This window comes from Helicoverpa armigera, chromosome 27 (genome assembly GCF_030705265.1).
Source record: "Helicoverpa armigera isolate CAAS_96S chromosome 27, ASM3070526v1, whole genome shotgun sequence".
NCBI lineage: Eukaryota > Metazoa > Arthropoda > Insecta > Lepidoptera > Noctuidae > Helicoverpa > Helicoverpa armigera.
In genome coordinates, this window is record NC_087146.1 from 7,904,674 (window position 1) to 7,913,165 (window position 8,492).

General features: G+C 36.1%; 1 long non-coding RNA gene across 1 annotated transcript; it reads right to left on the bottom strand.

Moving 5' to 3' along the window:
• Positions 1-754: 754 nt before the first annotated feature.
• Positions 755-1,578, bottom strand: LOC135118924 (uncharacterized). Its single transcript, XR_010277866.1, has 2 exons — positions 1,132-1,578; positions 755-958 (listed from the first exon to the last, which is right to left on the bottom strand). It is a non-coding gene; the product is annotated as an uncharacterized LOC135118924 (long non-coding RNA).
• Between the last annotated feature and the right edge of the window lie 6,914 nt (positions 1,579-8,492).

Genomic DNA, 8,492 nt, shown 5'->3' on the forward strand with positions numbered 1-8,492 from the left:
GAAGGAAAGATAGTGGAGATGCCATAAGGAAGGTAGGTCGGGCGCCTTCTTGTAGGTCAAGTTACATACGTAGGTAATGAAAATGAAAATCTTTATTCGCAGAGACATGGTAGGTAAATACAAAAGGTGGTAAAACATAATCCCTCTTATTATAAAACTGCCGCAAGTAGTGGTTTAAACCCGACTGAAGACGTCTTGGTTTGTTACGGTACTTACGATAGTCTTTACATCCTTATTACAAAACGTAGACTAAGAGAAGACTGTTTAGTACTTCGATTTGTCTATGGTTCAAATAATATCCACAGATTATAAGCAACAAATATTTTAATCATTCGCTCAATCGTTCCGAATTCTATGCGCCGTTCCTTTTACATTATTTTGTTAAGTCTATTTTGATGAAAAATAAATAACTATGATAATGAAAAAATATCTCTGCAGTTGAAAATATTACTTTTATTATTTAAAGGTAATTTTATATTTCTAGTATCTTTTAACGATATGCATGATCCAATTATTCTCTTTTAAACAACTATCGAGTTTGCGCGTATAACGGAACGTCAGCGCGCGTATCCGAGTTGTTTTGTTTTAGGTTAGAAATAATTTGGATTATTTTCATCCCGATTTAAATGATTAAATAAGACGTTGTGCATCTAATTAGAACCTCTTCAAAATGAAGTGCACAATAACTTACCTACACACAGAATATCGTGTGCATTAAATTACCAAAAGAAAATGAAACATTTGAAACAACATAAAAGTAGAAAATTATATTTTATTCCGATGTCTATTTATACAGTCAAATGCACTGATACATGTTGGACACTGTTCTTCATCACACAATCTTGTTCCCTTTCTCATCTAGGCATTTTTGTACATTTTAGCAAGCTTCCAGTCTTTTACAAACATTGCATATTACTGGCAGAGATACGGCGTGCAAAACGCCAAAATAGTCTTGAATCTGTAAATAAACAATAGACTGTATGATAATCTGATATATTTTCGGAGTTTCATCAAAATCTATGTGGTAGTTTATGTGTGGAACATAAACAAACATCCATAATAAAAACTTTGACTCGTATACAATTAATTAGGATGTTTTGGCAACCTACTTGCACTGTAAAGGCTACTTACTTTATGGCGAGCCCAGTTGAGCATCATAGGATCATCCTGGATTATCATCATGCATTCAATTGACTATTATTTCGAAAAACGTAAATCGATATTTATATCGAAAATTGTCGTCAGGTAATTTGAAGAGATTTTTCGATGACACATTCTGTTGGGTCCCCGGACACTCTCAATAGTATTCTAACACATCCAAGTATTCCAAATCACACATATTTATATCCACTTTCGTTTTTTTCATCACAAAACAAATAACCTCAAAAGTAAATAATGTCGGAATTTGACGTTTGTCGACTAAGTACTGCAGTTAAACTAGGGGGCTCGATGGTTTATCTTTTGTACTACAGATAGTAATAGGACTTGCGATAAACTGCGTTTTCTAATAACGTTTTTCAAGGTCGTACTTAAAGGTGGATTAAAGGTAGTACAAAAGCCGATACTTATTTGATACCGCGTTTTATAATAAGAGGGAATAAGTCTCTTGGAATATTAGTTACTAGAACTAAAGAGGGCGTTCCGGTTCCTTGTCAAATCAAAACCTACCTGTTAAAGATTGGTCTTGATTGATTGGTGATTTTATTTTGAAAATAATGGGCTGGTACTGGTACCATAGGTTTGTAAGAGCGGAGCTAGTAACGTTCCTCGTCTCCCCAACACCTGCATTTTGGCGCGCTACTTTCTTCAGAGATTTTGCGTTATGACATCTCCGCTAGTCATTTTGTACTCCTTGGACCAAGTCGAGTCGATTTTTATATCGATGTTCAACTTATTTTTATTTTATTGTCATGATATCGACAGGACAGGACACTTCTTTCTATCTTTCTTTTAAGAGTGTCGAATATTTTTGCAATTTAAAATGATTATTTTGTGTCTTGTAAAATTGTGTTAGCAGTTTGGTTAAGTTTAAACTGCGTTTCAGGACTGTCTATTAGTAAATGGGTGATGATTATTTTGCCATAGCAAGGCATTCTTCTAATATAATCTTATAAAGCTGAAGACTTTGATTGTTTGCTTGAAAGCACTAATCTTTCAAATTACTTCCTTCCCTTTTTCAATTATAGCCTATTTGTCGAGGTAGGATATGGGCTCCTTTTTATGTAGATGCACTGAGTAGTTCTCAAAGGACGAGGTAGAAACCACTGACGGAAACTAGTTTCCATATAACATCTTTGGCAAACATTGGACTCAGAGTGTCAGACATTGAGATATTCTAAAATCAATGCGGTGAGCATTTTAAATCATTTAAACTTTCTATGTAAACACAATATCAAAAACCTGTGGAGGACGAAATTAGAATCCCACATACATAGTTTATCCACCTGTGTTACTCTGACCTGTAATTACATACTTATATACATTAGGGTTCCGTACCCAAAGAGTTAAACCTTATTAGTAAGACTGCTGTTCGACCGTTCGTCTGTCTGTTCAACCCGTCAATAATCAGGCTGTATTTCATGAACCGTTATAACTAGACAGTTAACATATGCTGTATTACTATTTCCTTAATATAAACTAGAATAAAATATATATTTTAAGGCGCTCCCATACAAAAACGTCATGTTTTGCTAGTTTTGTAAATGATCAATGAAAAAAACTTTATTGCCAGGCTATTCAATTAGGCCATTTGTATGTTCCTTAAAGACTAACATATTATACATATCTTTTAAATACAAAACTTGGTACTGAACCCTTAATGCGCCATTCTACTCGTACTTGCCCGGTTTTACCAACGCCCACAGAACCCCAAAGATCATGCACCATCATACACTTTGATCAGCGATTACTAAACGTACAATTACTGACAGAATTAACTGGTAAATTGCTAACGGATTTATGTACCTAACTGTTTAACTGACTAGTTACCTACGGGTTTATTAACCGACTTCAAAAGAGGTGGTTTTAAGTTTGACCTGTAGATATGTATTATCTCAGGGATCTCATGTTTAGCTGAACAGATTTTGATGCGGTGTTAGCATACCTAGTGTCAGACATATGTAAGTATCTAAACATTAAAATCTCCCAAGTGCGAATAGGACTCACGGATGAAGAGTTTCGTTGTATCTATTAAATGTCAAAAACACCTTTATTGTACCTACCTGCTATGTTATGTTATATTCTAGTTTTCAGTTGTTGTTATAGCGGCAGAAATAATTATATCTTCTATAATTTTAACTGTCGAAGTATGATTCATGAGTGAGTTCATGAGATATAGCCTGGTGACTGACGGACAGACGGACAACGAATTCTTAGTAATAAAGTCCCGTTTTTCCCTTTGAATATGGAACCCTAAAACAGTAGCTACTCAAGTATTTACTAACAAACCACTAACTATCCCATTTCTAACGTTTTGTTATCATCACGATAGTTAGTTTAAACCACACTTAACTGTTTAGCTAAAGGGATTTATTATATCATTACTGAACTGTATTTAACTTCAAAAAGGTCATGTTTGTTTGTAGGTACTTTAACTAGCAAGTTCTTATTTAACTATTCGGTTAATTTAATGAAGGTTTTAGTTAATTTTGTGAGTAGGTACCTACTTGCATTTCTAAACTCTAAAAGTAGTCTAATCTGAGCTATCATATGTCTAGCCTTTTCCCAACTATGTTGGGGTCGGCTTCCAGTCTAACCAGATGTAGCTGAGTACCAGTGTTTTACAAGGAGCGGCTGCCTATCTGACCTCAACCCGGTTATTAGTAATCCGTTGTATGCTTAGTTGGTACTAGCTGTTTCTCGTGGTTTCACCCGCGTCCCATAGAAACTACTTCCTATATACCCGGGTGAAATATAACCCATGTCACTCGATAGTGTAGCTTAACAACAGTGATATCATTTTCCAAATCGGAGCTAAATAAACATTAAAAAAACATCTAGGTATGTAATAAACATAAGTACAGAAGACGACGGCATTTTATATTCAATGAAAGATATTCCAAAACTTGCGATAGGTACTGAATTCCCTGTTAAAGAAAATACAGAATTCCCTTGATCCCACGACCTCAGCCCTCGTAATTCGGAATCTCAACTACTGCACATGCAATTAACTACAAAAAACTACACTTAAAACTGACTACTTACCAATTAGCCTAATTTCCCATCTGTATAAACTCTTTATTAAAATTGTACATAACCGCATCAGAGGCCAGCTAGACCAGCATCAGCCAGTCGAACAGGCTGGGTTTCGCCCTTCCTTCTCCACAACCATCTGTTTACGCTCAACCAAATAATAGAAAAATATAACGAATACCATAAACCGTTATACCTGGCTTTTGTGGACTACTCTAAGGCTTTTGACAGTCTCAAACACACAGCGATCTTTACATCTTTACGCTCGCAAGAAGTGAATGAGACCTATATAAAGCTTTTGGAGTTAGTCTACAGAGCCAGCACAGCTTCAATTAAACTACTTTCCCCTGGCCCACCATTTCACATAGAAAAGGCGTAAAACAGGGTGATCCGCTCTCCCTAATCTGTTTACCTGTACATTGGAGGAAGTCTTCAGAAAACTCACTGTGCCGTGGACATCTAAAGGCATCGTCATCGGTAGCAAAAGACTGACCAACTTGCGTTTTGCTGACGACATCGTTCTTTTTGCGTCTACATCAGCAGAGCTCCAACAAATGCTCCAAGATCTGAGCAGGGCAAGCCTGGAGGTTGGACTTCAAATGAACATGAGCAAGACACACACAATGACCAACAGCACGAAACGTAGGGTCGAGGTAGATGGGCAAGCTCTACACTATGTCGACGAGTACATCTACTTGGGCCAGTTAGTTTCTTTCGATAACAGGCAAGAGAAGGAAATAGATCGCCGACTCGAGAATGCCTGGAAAAGCTACTGGTCCATGAAACAATACATGAAAGGGGACCTTCCCCTTTCACTCAAGCGAAAGTTAGTCGACATGTGTATCTTGCCCGTCCTAACCTACGGTGCGCAAACCTGGTCTCTCACCGAGTGTCAGAAGTCCAGGCTCAAGGTTTGCCAAAGGGCAATGGAACGTAGCCTTTTAGGTATTAAACGGACCGATCGCATACGGAATACCGTGATACGTTCCAGAACAGGAGTCGCTGATGTAGGCCAAAAGGCGGCGACATTAAAATGGAACTGGGCCGGACACGTCAGCCGAATGCATCCGGAGAGATGGGCCACTATTATCACCCAGTGGACACCTCAGGATGGACACCGCAGGCGGGGTAGGCCCCGGAAGAGATGGCGTGACGAACTAGACGCCTATCGTCCGGATTGGTGGACACGGTCGAAAGATCGGGAAGAGTGGAAGCGAGATGGGGAGGCCTTTGCCCAGCAGTGGGACACTACAGGCTAGATATAATATAACTTACCAATTAGTTGAAACCAAAGGATTATAACTTTAAATTGACGAATCAGTTAACACTAATTTACAAATTCACTTAAACTTAATTCTCAAATAAATTTCTTTACCGATAAAAATCTTTTGTGTAGCAAGTTAACTAAATAATCGCCAATTAAAGTTAAACGATTGATATCTGGTGATTGGTGGTGATTAATAAGGTATTTTTCATAATTTATCACCATACGATTGGGATCGGTGTTTCTAAACGAAGCGACAACAAAATGGCGGAATATTTTTCAATGGCCGCACAGAAATTTTATAGAGTAGTAGTGTGAGACAGAGAGTTTTGCTGAAGAAAGTTTTATGACTGCATAATTATTGATGTGCTTTGAAAATAAATTAAAACTAATTGATAATTGGTAAATTAACATTTCTATGTTAAAATCGTTTGTTTTAATAAATTTATAATATTCTACTTATTTTTTTTACGAAGAATTTATCAGTGGATTTAACAATAAATAATTGATTGGCCATAAAACTGTTTGCTTAGGGACTGATTTTTAATCTTGTTTTGGCCTAACAATTGTAACAAGAAACTTTAAGTTTACCGTGGAGAAAGCTAACTAGGTACATATAACAATACACACATCATAAAATAACAATAACATATACATATAATAAATCTAAATATCACTTGACAATTCAAGAATATTCCTTTTACTCCATAGAAAGTTCAAAAAATCTCTGTCCTAAACCTACTCTGTGTTTATCGAAAAATTAATTGGCGCCCAAATCGTGCGAGCGGTCCGAAACAATGTCAAAATCTTTTTGCGTTAACAGTTGCCAGTTGAAAAATAAATAAAAATACGAGCACAGATAAAGCAAAACGTTCGGAGGACAAATTTCTTACGCTTTTCTGCACCATACGACCGAAAACTTTAAATTTTAAAACCAGGTTTTACAATCATCCTTATTGTAAGGGTATAAAGGTGATTTTTGATTGCTTTTTGTAACTTTGACGGTAAAAATATTTTGGTTGTGTTACAAGTTTTATTCTGAAGTTTAATTGTGCGAAATTGTTGCATACGTGTTTCTTAATGTAGTGAAACTAAAAATAATAAATTTGAGATCAAAGCTATTGAACTTTCAACCTTAATCTGTAAGATATAAAGGTGATATTCAAATTAGTAGTGATTGTTCAAGTATTTGTTTAAAAGTATTTTTTAATCGGTAAATTGGTTCTTAGCACGACTGGTGATTTTATTTTCGCTTTTATATAATTTGTTTTATGAGTCAAAACATAATTTAAGTCGCTGAAGTGTTAAACAGATGACTGACTGGTTTGTAAAAACATTTTTTGCAACTGTTAACACAGAACTTTAAACTAGCCATTATGATTTGACTAGCCTTTACCCAACTATGTTGGGGTCGGCTTCCAGTCTAACTGGATGCAGCTGAGGACCAATGTGCCATATGGAGAGACTGCATACCCTTCGTAAGACTGGTTGTCAGACTTTCTGGCTCCTGACTTACCCGTAACGACTGCCAAAGACAGCCGGGACCTATTTAACGTGTCTTCCGAAACGCGGAGGAACTCGTCATATGGTCACTCATCTTCTAAAATCACTTTGATCGACTCGTATGCCTGTTAAGGTGCTCCATCTTTAACCACCTTTAAAATAGGAGGTTCTCGGTTGGACACGCATGCATAGACCGTACCTATGTACGTTTGTGCGTATCTCACTCATGTTTGGCTGAATCAATTTTGATGTGTTTTTCAGCATAGTATAATTTGTCAGACTTAAGAGAAGATTTTAAGTAAGTACCTATACCTTTTGAAGGCGGTATTTTTTATAAAAATATTAATTTAAGATAAGACTCCTTATATTGAAAGTAATATATTTGTTGATGGTTTATAACACGAGGAAGTTAAGTAGACTGAGATAGCAGACGTTATGAGCTGGTTTCGACTCTTCAACATACTTGCGAAGCCATAAGTACATACACGCAATGTTTTAGCTCGACTAGTGTGGAACGGACTTCGTATCAAAAATGGAATAACTTATGTAACAAAATTATATTAAAATAACTTTTCCAAAAACATATTAATGAAAGCCAGTCTTCGAGGAGTGTTAACTAGCTCTTTGATATGTTCTTGATGTAAGATTCGATAAGCTTACAAAATGGGGTATGCACTCGGACTCCAAGAGTTTTAAAGGTAATAAAATTTGTGTAATCATTCCTATTTATTAAAACATGTTGCAACTAGGTACTATCCTTCTCCCTGTGAGAGGAGGCCTGTGCCCAGCAGTGGGACGATATAAAGGCTTGTAACAGCAACTAGGTACTGGGTAAAATTCAAAATTAATTAACAAAGCCTCTATTTTATTTGGCTAAGAAAAGAAAATAAATGAGTTTTAGGAATTAGACATACTTATTCTTTTCAACATCAAAGAATACCTAACCCTAGTCATCAAACACACACTCTTTTCAAATGTGTGTAAAATAGACTTGAGTATTTAACCAAAATTCCCGCCCCTCAAAACTAATTTTGCTAAGAATATGATGTGGCGCTACAAACTCCCAGCAACTTATAGTACTTAAATCTACATCAAAATAAATATAAAGTGTTCTCCACACTGCTGGCGCGGTGGCGTCTTGTTGAGCCCACAGGATACGCGGTGTAACCGGCACATTCTTTCTATACAGCATGTTGTATGTTGCCGTTGTGTTTATATTAACGTACTTATAATTTTTTTAATAAAAAATTTAAAAGGCTTTCAAAGTGAAGTTACTGTTATCAGTGGATTTAATATTTATGTTTATTCTTTCGTAAGTTGAAAAGCAAAGGCTGCTATACGAAATAAATATTATATAAAAGGCAGTAGTAAACACGCTGACAAACAAATCTATCAAGAGTTATTTATCATTGTGGAGATCATTGTAGAGTGGAGATCAGATTGGCAGTCACTTCTTATGGTTTTATATCAGATTTTACAAGGAATCAATTACTTTGAATTTAATCACCCCTGTCTAGCTTTTTCTCAACCATTG